The sequence below is a fragment of the Mustela nigripes genome, chromosome 15 (genome assembly GCF_022355385.1).
Source record: "Mustela nigripes isolate SB6536 chromosome 15, MUSNIG.SB6536, whole genome shotgun sequence".
Classification (NCBI taxonomy): Eukaryota; Metazoa; Chordata; class Mammalia; order Carnivora; family Mustelidae; genus Mustela; species Mustela nigripes.
Genome location: NC_081571.1, coordinates 12,833,635 through 12,847,619, shown reverse-complemented (window position 1 = coordinate 12,847,619; position 13,985 = coordinate 12,833,635). Strand labels below are relative to the sequence as shown.

Here is a 13,985-nt window from a genome sequence, read left to right as displayed (position 1 = left end):
AAAACAAAACAAAACGAAAGAAAAACCTCTGAAAGAGTTGCCTTAATAATATCCTTTTCCCAGGGGTGCCTGGGTGGCTCAGTGGGTTAAGCCTCTGCCTTCTGCTCAGGTCTTGATCCCGGGGTCCTGGGATTGAGCCCCGCATCGGGCTTTCTGCTCAGCAGGGAGCCTGCTTCCTCCTTTCTCTCTCTGCCTGCCTCTCTGCCTACTTGTGATCTCTGTCTGTCAAATAAATAAATAAAATCTTTAAAAATAATATTCTTTTCTCTTAAACAACAACAACAAATACCAGAGCAGCATTCTTTTTTCTTTTCTTTCTTTTTTTTTTTTTTTAAGTGCCCCTACCTTTTTACTTAGAAACATTAACAAAGCCTCTGCCTTCAGCTCAGGTCCTGATCTCAGGGTCCTGGGATCGAGCCCTGTATCAGGCTCTCTGCTCAGTAGAAAGCCTGCTTCCCTTCTTCTCTCTGCCTGCCTCTCTGCCTGCATATGATCTCTGTCTGTCAAATAAATAAATTAAAAAAGAAAGAAAGAAAGAAACGTTAACAGAATATTGCAGCAAACACTTGGCCAATTATGGCAATTCTCACCTGTCTGTTCTCCACATACCTTTCCAGAACAGGGACCTCCTCCTCCCAAACCACAAGTCCATTGCCACACCCAGGGTACCTCTCACTGGCACATCAGCATTATCAGGTCCACTTGTGCCTTCGATGTCCTTTACAGCTGTTTTTTGGAATCTGGGATATGATCAAGGAGTATACACTGCCTTTAGTTCCCATAATCCACCCAACTCTTTAAATGATGTCAATTAAGTTTTGTTCAAGAATGTTGGACATTTTGCCGCAATACTGTTCAGAAGTGTTTGGCCAAAGGAGAGGTTTATTGAGGAATTAGAAGAATTAGAAATAATTAGACAGTACTTGTATTCACTTAGATCAACTGCATCTTTTTAAAAGCCTTGGGGGTGAGCTCACGGTTAGGGACAAAACACTCTTCCGTTAGTAGATAAGACACATCCAAGAGCAAACAGCCCTACTGCTTAACATCCACAAAAATCAAATCTAGACTAGCAGAGCTCCACTTTACAATTGTTGTGTTTCAGTGGGACAGAGGTTTGTGTCCTGCGGGTAGGGGCACTGCGGGTCCCTACATGTCCCCCACACAGCTGATGTGTTGAGGTCATGAGCGCTGCACCCTCAGGAGGGGACACTGCCTTTGCGGTACTGATCAGGCTTTTCAGCTGTCAAGTGTGAGACACCCAACTTCAAGTGTGCTGGTTCAAAGAGGGAATTTATAGGAAGAATGATGGCATGTGATTAAAGAGCACTGAATAACCAGCATGTGGGTAACCTGGCGTGACTCATCTTCCAGAACGCGTTACTGGCATGAGTACGGCACGCCCTTCTCTTCTGCCCTTGCTCTTGTCTGCTCCGTCTCCTGCACACATGCTTGCTCCCTGGGCAGAGTGGGAAGTCCCCCAGCAGCCAGGGCTGATACACACCTTCCTGTATCCTGGAGTTGGGGGGAGGGAGGACTTGTGATGGGCGCCCTCCTGGGGACCAAACTGCCCACAGCTGAGCTCTGTAAGAACATGACCACTTGCATTCAAGTCCTGTGTGGCAGGAGGAGCACTTCTCAGGACAGGAGCTGCTCTGGGAAGAATGAGGGATGCTTGACACACCCAGTTGCGGCGTCTGCCAGCTCCTGGGGGCTGCCTGGGCTCTCCCCAGCAGCTCAGCGCATCTCTACAGCACCCTTGTGGGGCATGGAGGAAAGTGGCCAGGAAGTGATTCTTCAGTGTGTGGTGGCATTGAGGACATCCACCTGTCCCCAACTGTCCCAAAGTTGTGCACAGGAAGGATGGGTGGGCATGCTGAGAGGGAAGCAGGCAGTTCTTCCTTCTTTCCTGTCACTGGGAGTCACCACAAATAACCTAAGCAGCTCACGGATCCCTGTCTCTGAACTCAGCCCTGATGGTGTGCCCAAGAAGGCTCGCCTCCCCTGAGACCTCAGCGCTCTCATCTGTCACTTCCACGCCTCTCCATCCTGCTGTGCTGCAGGCTCCCAGTGAACAGCAGGGACAGGGACAGGCTGACTGCCAGGTCTCTAACTTTGGTGTCATTCCTCAAAATGGAGCCCACAGGAGGAGACCAGGATGGAGGAGGAGGTGAGGAGGGCTGACTTCACCTTTGTGCATGGTGAGTTTGAAATACTTGCCAAGGACAGACCAGGGCTGAGAGCCAGTGAGGGGTAGGGGGTGGCTCCCAGCTGCGGGACTCAGGAGGGAGGGCTGAGCAGAAACAAACCACCAGTCCTCACAGAGGCCATGCCTCAGGCTTTGTGTGTAGATGAACAAGTGGACCATGCATGGAGCCAGGGGGAAGGGTGGGTGGTCGGAGGGTGGGGTGAGCAGGGCTACTGTGTCCTGTGAAAGAGTGTAGGGGGTGCGCAGGGCCCCTGGGAAGCCACAGGGGAAGCCACAGGTGCACAGGGGAAGCCACAGTGCTGCTCCAACATCCCCATGCCCTCCCCTACTCCAACAGGAGGCTGATCATGGTATTAAGGACCTTCTTCGACAAGCCCTGACTTCCCCAGGCAGCTACCAGAGACTAGCCTCAGATTGCTCCCACTGGTCGCCCAAACTGGTTAGGACATCCTGACTTCTCCCACACAAGGAGATGAGGATTTATTAGCTAATGTAAGAAATGATGCCCCCTGTCAAGGACATGGTCTGTGAAGGCTTCAGCCCGGAGTTGGTCCCAATGGTCTGTGAGACCTCTCTGCAGATTTGTTTCCAGGGACAATGGCAGCCCCCTGCCCCCATGAGACAAAGCTAAAGCAGGATTGGCCACATGTGGATTTCCGTGTCCAGTCCTGGTACTCCAAAGAGATCTTTGAGTCATGGACCTTTACAGTGTCTGTGAGAGGTAGAGTTTGAAGTCCACTCTTGGCTAAAACTCTGGATAGCATGCGAAGTCAGTTCTCGGCTGCAGCTGAGATTTGGGAGGGTCCCAGGGGGGAAATAGGTGGAGGCAATGGGGTGAGAACCGGGTGCCTCAAGATGGACAGAAGGGAGGACCAGGATGCCTGGGGGTTCTTTCTGGGTTTGATGCCGGTGGCTGAAACAAGTGCTTCTGATTTCCAGGGCCTGTTTGCTCAGTGGGACAAAGGACATACAGGTCCTGGAAGTAACTTAGGGTTCCGGTTTACTCCTCACTCTCCTAAGTCTACATGTGGGGGAGTGCTCTGCAAACACCATGTCCCCTGTTTCCTTAGACCCATTCACTCCAACTGCTCTGCTCTCAGAAATCACCAGGGAACCTTCTGGGGGCTAAGTCTGGAGACCTTTTGGGCCTCATCTCCTCTGGTGGCTCCGTAGCGCTCACGGTTCTCCATGTCTCGCTCCTCTTTCATGGGTCTGGAGGCCAGAGGTCTGAAATCCAGTTGGTGGCAGGTTCTCCCTCTCTCTAAGGGCTCTGTGAGGAGGATTCTTCCTTTCCTCTCCCAGTTTCTGGTGGCTCCAAGTGTCCATTGGTGTGTGGCCTCATGCTTCTTTTCCATGTCACCTCCCCCCCACCTTGTTCCCCTTTCTTCTGTTCTCTCCTTTGCCTCTCTCACAAGGACACTTGGGATGGCATTTAGGACCCATCCAAATAATCCAGGGTTATCTCCTCCTCTCCTGATACTGAGGTTAATAAGAACTGCAAAACTGCCGAACTTCCCAGTAAGGTCACATTCATAGGTTTTTGGGGATAGGAACTTGCTGGGTCTGGGCAGCCATCCCTCAGCCCACTACCGGGTCCCACAGTGGACAAGAAGAAATAGTGCCTATGTCTTCCTCACCACGTTTTCCTGTCTGTGTTTCACCAGAGAGAAATCTCCCACATAAAATGTGCTTGCTTTGTCGTTGTGTAGGAATATTAAGTGAATAATTAAAATTTGTAAGCCTTTAGTAATAGCTCTGATGGTCATAAAGAAGCACACAAATGACATCTTTCTTCATGAGAGTCACCACAACAGGAGGCAGAAGTGAAAGGGGAGGCTGGAAAATGTGTCTTGGGAAGGGGGTGTTGGGCATGATATATCCAACTGGCCAAATTATTGCAGACCAGCATCTAAACTATAGAATATTCTCTTTGGGACCTTAGAACGGGGGGTGACGGGAGGACAGAGCCAGGTTTAACCTGATCAGATAGGACATGGGGTGGTTGGAGGGATGGAGGGTAGAGGCTGGCCTCAGAGAGGGGCCTGGGAGCAGTGAGGATTCAGGTAGGACAGAGTGGCTTTCAGGGTCTAGAAGAGTGATCCTGCCTCGGTGTCGAATCTCTGAGGCAGCCGTCCAAGCGTCTAGGAGCTGTAGCTAGCCTCCCTCAAGCTCGTGGAGAAAAAACTGTGGTTCCTCTTTGTTGGGCCCCTACCTTCCACAGAGCAACCTTGAAAGGCAAACAAACTGTGCTCCAAGGCTTAGCCAAGTGGTATAGGCTAGGTTGTACCCAACAGAGGAGAGAAGACAGTGCCATCACTGTCTAATGCCACTGGTGAGAGACAGGGAGCCTGACTGGGCTTCACCACTCATGGTGGGTCACTCACACCAGAGTCCTCAGCTCACCAAAGTCCAGTGGTAAGATTTGGACAGGAGAAGGAAAGAGCTGGTCAAGCTCTGAGCCTGTCCTGGCCCCACCTCAGCTTCCTGGAGCAGTCCCTCCAAGGGACTACTGGGCATCTCAGTTAGAAATAAAATGGCACTTGCTTTCATCTTCCATTGTTCCTTGTTGTGCGTCTCTCTCTGGGATCTCACCAGAAGAAGGGGTTATTTGGCGGGGCAGATTTGGACTCCCCAGGGCCACTGTTCAGATGCCGGGCATCATAAGCCTCTCAAATTCTATCCAGTCTCATCTTTCCCACCAGCTGCCCAGCATAGCATATATGCCCTATAGTCCATGATGTCTCACACTGTCCTTTATGTACAAGGGAAATGGGACAGATGGAGGAATCCGGAGACTTCATCCCAAACGTGGCTCTTGCCACCTTCTTGCTTATGATCCTGAACAAATTACTCTCTGTTATAGACTGAGTGTTGGTAACACCCCCAAATCCATATGTTGAAGCTCTAATTGCCATGCGGTGGTGGTAGGAGGCGATGCCTTTGGGAGGTGATTAGCTTGAGATGGGGTCAGAGGTAAACAAACTCGCTCAACTGTCTTTAATCCAGCATTTCCCAAACTCATTCCTGCAAGGCCCTGGGGGTAATGCTGGGGTTGTCTCTGCTCCTGCTGTGGTGGGCAGCAGGGAGTTGAGAAAGCAGGCTTCTGGCTACAGAGGTAAGAGTGGGAAGGGGCAGAGGGAAGACCTGGGTCAGACAAAGGTCTGATGTTCTTCACTGCTTTGCCCCATCTTCTTCCAACAAGGCCAGACCAATTGGAAGTTGCACCTGGAGGTATCTGGAACCCTGCTTGGCATGATTTATAAGATGGGATTTGTTTTGAATGTCGCTGACTTCATATAATGGCATTATTTCCTCAAGGGATTAGTTAATGGAAGGAACACTGCCCTCAGCAAAACAGCATTAATGCAGAGCTCTCAATTTAAAATAGTACCAAGTAGGCAGGCTAGAACCCCGAGGATTAAACTCTAAATGTTATGGTCCAAAAATAAAGGATTAAAAATGAGTACTTCATTAAAATAAGGAGAAAGGTTTACATAAAGCAGGGTGGGAACAGTGGTCTGGCCAAGGTAGGATGGTTACTTAGGAGGCTCAAAGATTCAGAAACAGAAGGGCAAAGCCTGTGTGGGGAGCAAATTGTTCCCCCTTCCCTTTTCAGCAGTTGAGGATATTAAGGCTTACGGGATAAAGTAATAATATGCTCTGGCCCAGCAGCAAGCTGGTAACATAGCAGCGAGCAGGTCCTCTCTGTGCCTCTGGGGCCTGGAGAAAACCCAGGATTTAAACCCATGTCAGGAAGAAGGCAAGGAAGGAGGAAGGGAGGGAAGGGGAAGGGAAAAGCAGGCGGAGAGGCATAGTTTGACAGTCTGAGGCAGTGGGAATCCATTGTCTAGCCTTGTGTACCCAGCCCCCTTCTCTTCTCCAGGGGAAGCAGGGCCTTTGCATCACCATGGATCTAAGGGACCAGCCATTTTTAAAGGAACCAGTTCCCAGACTTCACTTGGGTTGAGCCAAGGTAAGTGCTGACCCAAGATACGGCAGCAAATCTCTTTGCTAGGGATTTGAGGCTTGGAATGCAAGAGAACTTGAAGTCAGTCTCTCTGTGGAATTAGAGCTACTAATTAAACCCAGAGACCACTGTGGCCATGTTTCCTGCAAGGAGCACAGAGCTGGTCTGCAGAGAAAAAGAGGAGAGTACCACAGGGACAAAGATAGAAGGTCAGTCCTGACGGGGTTGTTAAGTTCTCGGTCACCATTTTCCCCATGGTTCTATGAATCAATACATTTCTCATTTTGCCTAAGCTTGGATTATTTAATGGGGAACCAGGAGTCTTCCCTGATGTGAGCGTTTTCTACTGGCGTCAGCTGGAGTTACTGAGGTCTGGACTCCGGCGTGGCTGGGTCAGAAAAATGTCAGGGAACAAGCAGGCAACTTAGCCAGAAAGCAGAGCAACGTCTCCCTGGCAGCTACTGAAAATACAGAAACCTGTGGGATGCCCTTCATGGTGGGGGTGGGGGGAGAGGGGGCTCCTAAAAAGCACTCAGTGAGAATCCAACATTCTTGGCAAGGGTGAAATAAAGTAGAACGTCACAGGAGCCTTGGGGTGGGGGACAAGAGGAGTCTAGAAGTGAAAGAGAAGTAGGCGCAGGCTCACCCCTGGTGTTTGGGGGCAGGGCAAGAGTACAAATGGAGGCTCAGTCTTTAAAAGTTAAATATCAAGTTAACAAAGTGTTCATTAAAATCTTAACAGATGGTGAGTGTTCTTTCCTCCTACCTTGGCCATTCAGAAGGCCCCAGAAGGCCAGGATGGTTGTAGAATTTTTGTTCCATAGGGATGTGGCAATGCAGGGAGGGCAGCCTCTGGCTCCCAGAGCCCAGCTCACTCTCTTGCTCCCTCCACCCTTGGCTTCTTCCTGCACCATGACGGACATGTATGGGCACCCTCCCCCAACGCATGTCCACTGTGTGCGTGCACCCCAGCACATACCCGCCCCCTTTGCTGCCCTGCTGAGCTGGGACTGTGTGGGTCTCTCCACGAATGAACAAATCCCTGAGGACACGGCATGACTCTGGACACAGATTCAAGGTCATCTGGGCTGACATTTCCAGCTCCTAGGACCTGTAGCACAGTCTAGAGGTGGGACACTTCTCAGACCTGCACACTCTTTGCCCTTTGTGGGGGCGGGGGGGGTGCATGGCCACGACAATACCTCTCCTGCTCTTCTAAGAAGCCTGCTGCTCATGGACTGACCAAAGAGCAGGTGAGCCAGTACTGGACAGTACTGGACTGCAGGGTCGAGACCTCCTGTGTTTGCGGTACTCTGTACCTTGCTGCCCTCATTTGCAAAGTGATGGCTTTGAATTAGGGGTGGAGATTTAGAGCCCGGTGACTGGGGCCACCCTAAGGTTTGAAGTTTGAAAATTTCGGCTTGTGTGACTTTGCGCAAAAAACCCATAATCTCTCTGAGGACCGTTTTCTCATCTCTAAAGCACGGATGCACCTTCCCTAGGCTGCTTCAGGGTTGAAGGACGCCCATGGAGAGATTGGCATAGCAAGTCGCTGTGACTGGCAGCTGCTTTTTTATTCTTTTTCTACCCCTGTCAGGGTCTCTGAGAGAGGGCTGAGAGCTTCCGAATGGCTGTTCTAGGACCACGCTTGGAAAGGAGAGGGCAATCGGCCTCCTGATTCTTTTCCCAGAGCCTGCTTTTCTCAGCTCGGATGGTCTACATTGTTGGTAGTTAAGAACATGGACTCTGGATTTTCTTTTGTCATTTACTTAACTCCTAGCCATCAGCCAGCTGTCTAACCTCTGGAGCCTCAGGTTCCTTGTTGGTGAAACGGGACACTAATAGTATCTACTCATAGAGGTTTATTAGGAATAAAGGAGATAATACATTCCAGCGATTAACCGTGGCTTGCCTGGTATAAGACAAACTTTTCGAAATTGTCAGTTTTTTCCCAGCAGCCTCCCTTTCCTGTCCGCTGCCCCATCCTACCGGCGGATGGCGGTGGTTGGTGATAATCTGCGGTGTGTTGGAGCTGCAGCCCGTCGGCTCTGCGCTGGCTTCCCTCAATGAAATCTTGGCTTCCAAGGAAGGAACACCTCGAATCTGACTCGTTTGCTTCAATTCAAGGTCTAATTGCTTTGGGAGGAAGCCCACACTGGCCGAAATCACTCCTCGGTCTTTCTTCCTGGCCCCTGATGGCAACACGGGCTCTCGCTCAGACATCTGGGTTAACTGGGAAAGAAGAACTTGCCAAGAAAATAGCAACCTGGTGCCTTCAGAGCGCAGACAGGGAAACTGCTGTGTGATCAGTGCTCCTGGGCAGCTTCACCTCCTTCTTGTTCCTTCGCGAGGAAATTTACGTTAAACAAATCCGAGCCAATAATAGACAAGTCTGGCTTCTCCCCGACAGCGGACACGCAGGCGACCTCGTGGCACCGGAGGGTCTGGTAGATGCTCGGCCACCCCGGCCCACATGTTCTCCTGGAAGGCGGGTTCCAGTCCAGCGGCAGCCTGGAGGGAAAGAACCAGGTGAGCTTACGGATTCCTCAGCCCTCTGCTGCCTCCTGCTGAAATGGAAGCCCCCTGCTCAGCCCAGTGGTCCTTGCCATCATCCTACGGCTTCCATTAGCAATACCAGGGGCAGGTTGGTCTCTTCCACTCACCCCTCTATCCACCCTCCGCAGCAGCTCATCTCCCTCCTGTTTATTTCTCAACACCTTGGAAAGCCACCAACTCCCATCTCTCAGAATCCTTTCATAGTCAAGTCCTTGTCATGGTCGCCCCCTCCCCCACCCCAGACTCCGAGCCATTCGCACAACACACCCTGTGCCATATTAGCCATTGTGAACGACAGGTAGTTGTGTAGCATTAAGTCCATTCACACTGTTGTGCAAACATCGCCTCCGTTCATATCTGGAACTCTTTGCATCTTGTAAAATGGAAACTCGATCCCCCATTACACTACAACTCCCTGTTCCCCTCTCCCCCCAGCCCCCTGGCCATGGCCTCTCTGTCTCTCTGAGCCTGACTCCTCCTAGTTTCTCTCGGGATTCATCCTTTTGCCTCTGGCTTATTTCACTCAGTTTAATGTCCTTGTAGTCATCCAGGCTGTAGCCGCTCTTCCTTCTCTAAAGGTTCCCTTGCAAATGTCTATGTCCTATTCAACTTACAGGTCTGGGTACGAATCATTCTTCCAGGAAGCCTGCACTACTGTTTCCACGATGCTTTGCACCCCTTCTGTCAGAGGACAGCCAAGTGGCGAAGGGCTAGAGCCTGGAGACAAGCCCCCTGTTTCCCCGAGTGTGAACTCCTTCGGGTCACAGACTCTTCTATTCTCACCGCGCCCAACCGAGAGCAGTGTAAGTGCCCTGAAAGTATCCATGTACAATTTCTGGCAAAAGTCTTGAGACCAAGCCTGAATGTTCTGCATCTATCAGGGATAGGAGGTATACTTGCCTACCCTTCCCTAGAGCAGCATTTGTCTCTGTGGTGCCCTTCTCTGTTTCCTGGCTTCCGTGGCCTCTGTCAGTAGCCCCCCCCCCCCAATGTCTCTGAGAGTCCAAGGGTATCCTCTCCCTCCCTCTGTTCCATGCATGGTCACTGAGTCACCCACTCGCCTTCCTGGTAAAGGGTCTCTTCCCAGTCTGCGGCTCCCAGACTTGCTTCACCCCACACAGCCCGGAAAGCCCCTACTCCTGGCCACTTGCTCACCCCTTTCTGTACAAGTGAACCCCAGCTAGTTGATACTAGTGCGATCACTCTGGCCTGCGTTTGGGGGAAGGTGCTTGATTCCACGGTCAGCTGCCCATTGCCAACAGCTTCTACTTCCTATCAGGAGCATTATAAAGCTACACTTTGGGGGGACGTCTGAGTGGCTCAGATGGTTAGGCAACTGACCCTAGGTTTCAGCTCAGGTCATGATCTCTGGGTCATGAGATTGAGCCCTGCTTGGGGTTCCATGCTCAGTGGGGAGTCTGCTTAAGGATTCTCTCTCCTTCTCCTTCTGCCCCCTTTCCACTGCCTCAAAAGAAAAAAAAAAAAAAGCTACAACTTTCTTTCTATGCTCATATAAAAGCCCTTCTCTGAGGTCTGGTCTTTTCACAGACCGGTGACACCATGTGCCAGCCTTATACTGACCAGTGGTTCGACTTTGGGCAACTCCCAAGCCTCAGTTTCCTTATCTATAAGTGTGGAAAATGCACAGTCCATCTCCAGGGTGCTATGAGAATGAAACAAGATCATTTAATAATTCCTGCCTAAACATCAGAGGTGACCTGGAAGATCCCCAACATTTTTTGGTGTTGGATGAGGTGTGTGCTGTTTGAGAAGGCAGGCCCCACTGAGAGAGTCCAGGTGAGGTATCTGATGGGTAGACCAATGACAGGGTCATCCCCCTCTTCCTTCCTGCCCGTGTTCTCTTCTTCTCGTCCTCAATGCTACAGCCAAGCTGTCCAGAGAAAGGCATCAGTTTGATTTGTTTTTATTCTTGATACTCAAAGGATTACACATGGTAGATGCCCTCTTAACTGAAATGATGGATTGACTGACCTGTAAACACCATGTCTGATGCCTGCAGCTTCCCAACGGTCATGGCTGGTCAATGACACATCTGCTCCCAATGGTAGAGGGTTGAGTTGTGTGCTTAACAAAGACTCTCTGTGTTTGTTCCCAAACCTATATGCCAGTGGTACCTTTTATTGTGGATATAAATCAATTTACATGATATGAAATTTAATGAAATTCGAGTGAATAGTTTTCATTTTGTGAAAACTAAGACGAATTCTTTGGTAAGACAAGAAGAAGGGTGATATTGAATTGAGGGTAGACGGAACAACTTTTAAAAGTGTGTGGAAAATTCTAAAAATCTAGGAGGGTACTGTGCTCATATTGCTTTGCAAGTATCTTTCAGTTCTTGCTCTACTTAAAAAGAGTAGAAACTGAAAGTCATATATAACGTATTTATGGAAGACTGTGCTGAACTTGTCTCTTAGTTGAAGAGAAAGTCTTGGCCCCAAATCCAAAGATCGGGGAACAAATGTACATCTTACTGTTGCAAGTTGAAATAAAACATTTACTATTTTATGTAGGGTTCTCTGCCTTTAAAAATATAGATTTTTAAGTAGCCCAACAAACTTGTGTCCATCCAACTGGATGAGAGTATTTCCACTGGTTCCCCTCCTGGCTGGGACTCTCTAACCCGCCCCACTCTGGCCTCTTTTCTTCACAGCTCACAGATCCCCATTTAAGGTTCCACTCTTGTGGCCTTGCAGCAGAAAGAAAGAGAGAATCGATGCTGAGTCCAGAGCCAACATTCATGCTGCCCCTCTTGGCGTGGACCTAAGGAGCATGATGGTATCTTCCTACGGCTGCCTCGTGCTCTTGGTTTATGTTGTTTGGCAGCCTTGTCCCACCCCACACCCAGAGCCATCTCTGGAGATGGACTGAGCGGTGTCCCTCAAAACTCAGATGTTAGAGCCCTAAACCCCAGTGTGATGCTGTTTGGAGATGGGGTCTTTGGGAGGTCATTAGGGTTGATGAGGTCATGAGATGGGACCCTTAGGATAGGATTAGTGTCTTTAGAAGAAGAAGAGAGGGATTCTTGTTTCACCCCATGAGGACATAGTGAGAAGTCCATCACCTGGAAATGAGTTGACCCAAACCTCGATCTTGGACTTCTACCCTCCAGAACTCTAAGAATAAATGTCTGTTGGGTAAGCCACCCAGTCTTGTGTTTTGTTACAGCAGCCTGGGCAGACTAACACTCCAAGGAGAGGCAACTAAAACACATGCTGGTTCTGCAAAGGTGTTTAAAGAATGATGATGATTCTGCCCTCGCCCATGATGACAATGATGAAGATCCAAGGTATCTGTGGATGAGACTCCTGCTCCCTTTCTGTCTCCAGACAAACACAATGTCATGCTCACCGTCTCCTTAGATCACAGATCCTCCTGGGAGATCCTGGGTACCAACAGGAAGTCTAAATGCCTTGCCTGAGGTCACACTGTTTTCAAAGACAGACCTGTAACTCTAATTTTCGTTTATGCCATTTAATTTCTTTTTTTAAAAAAAAATTTTATTTATTTATTTGACAGAGAGATAGAGAGAGCACAAGTAGGCAGAGGGAGAGGGAGAGAGAGAAGCAGGTTCTCCCCTGAGCAGCGAGCCCGATGTGGGGCTCAATCCCAGGACCCTGGGATCATGACCTGAGCTGAAGGCAGCCGCTTAACCAACTGAGACAACCAGGCACCCCTTGTCCTTGCCATTTTCTAACCAAACTTTAGACTCATGGCTGTCAACTTTTTTCTGGCATGATACACAAGGTAGGGTTTCCATGTGTGATGCCTTCTGATTTTGACAGCATCTGAAACATTCTACTATTTGACCCACTGGAACAGAGATTGGCTAGTCACCTACTAAAAGTCCCTTTGAATTCTCTTGCAGCTAGGTGTTACCATGTGACTAAGTTCTGGCCAACAGGATGTAAGCAGAAGTATGTAGGACCTCCTGGAAAAGTTCATGAAGGGAGCAGATCTGGCTGGGATGTGCCTCCCTTTTGTCCTGGACATCTGTTCTCCATGTTTCTGTTTCTTCAGACTATTTGGAAAGTGGGGAGCCCCTGCAGCTATTTGTACCATAAGATGATAGTGAAGACAGAAACCAGAACCAAGATACTGGGCAGAAGTACAAAGAAGGGGTCTGGGCTCCTGATGATTTGGAACCACTGCACCATGGAAATGGGCAAGTCAGGGTGGTGTCATCACTCATGCACCCCCACAGCCTAGATCTAAATCCCATGATGAAAGGAGTAGCAGGTGACACTGAGTAGCTGTTTCCAGGTCCCTTGATGATTGGGACCCAGGACAGTTGGTTTGGGGCCTGGAGAATAAAATACCTCACAGAACTGGAGAGACGCTTTCATTCATCTCACTTCTCTGTGGAACCCAGCCACATCCCAGTGCAGGGAAACTAGAGGGCACTCAAGGCCTTTGGGGTACCCTATGTTTTCAGAGCTTTGGATCCTCACCCCACACCCTCAGGAAGTCTGAGCGGTTACAAGAAGAACAGTGAGAGTACTGCCCCACATGGCCTTGAAGGCAGCAACATCAGCCATGGAGCTCAAGATGAAGAACTCAATGGGTCGCCCTTGGCCACCTGGGATGGCTAGACAAAACTGGGGCTCGGGATGTCCAGTCATGCAGGTAGGACATCACACTGGCGAGATTTGAATGGTGACCTCATTCTAGTCACAGGTTGGGGGCTTAGGGACAAGTGACCCATGTTGATGACAGAGTGGTGTGAGATGCCTCAGCCAGAAAAGGCTGCCTTACTTCAGGGGGGCCCTCACTTCGACCTGCCTACTCCTATTAGGCTGACCTGCCATTGCGAAATGCATACCATTGATCTATGTCTTTTTTCATTTCAACTTCAGGGATGGGGTCTTCTGGAAAGCGAGGATTAGGGGTCTTTTCAGGCTGGAAGAAGAAGGAACAGTTATGGGACTGAGAACCCAAGGTCACACTGGTGATGGGGAACAGGGATAACTTGTCAGTTACATGAATCTTCTATGTTGGAACAAGATCCAGCCTGGCTGAATCTGCTGGAAAACAAGAACATTTTCCCCTGAGATTTTACTCAAGTTTTCAAACCACCAACTCATACGAGATATTTTCCAGGTGAATGATTTTCTGCATTCTGTCAACTTACTTTAGTTGTGATTGTATTTGCTATGCTGATATTCTGGAAGAATTGCTACTGACACCCAGAATCCAATCAACACATTCAGTTTTGCAAAAACAGACATTCAGAGA

At 49.6% G+C, this 13,985-nt stretch overlaps 1 long non-coding RNA gene across 1 annotated transcript; it reads left to right on the top strand.

The window, feature by feature from the left end:
- Positions 1–2,135: 2,135 nt before the first annotated feature.
- On the top strand, positions 2,136–8,690 carry LOC132002969 (uncharacterized). Its single transcript, XR_009400090.1, has 3 exons — positions 2,136–2,201; positions 6,093–6,182; positions 8,587–8,690. It is a non-coding gene; the product is annotated as an uncharacterized LOC132002969 (long non-coding RNA).
- Positions 8,691–13,985: the final 5,295 nt, after the last annotated feature.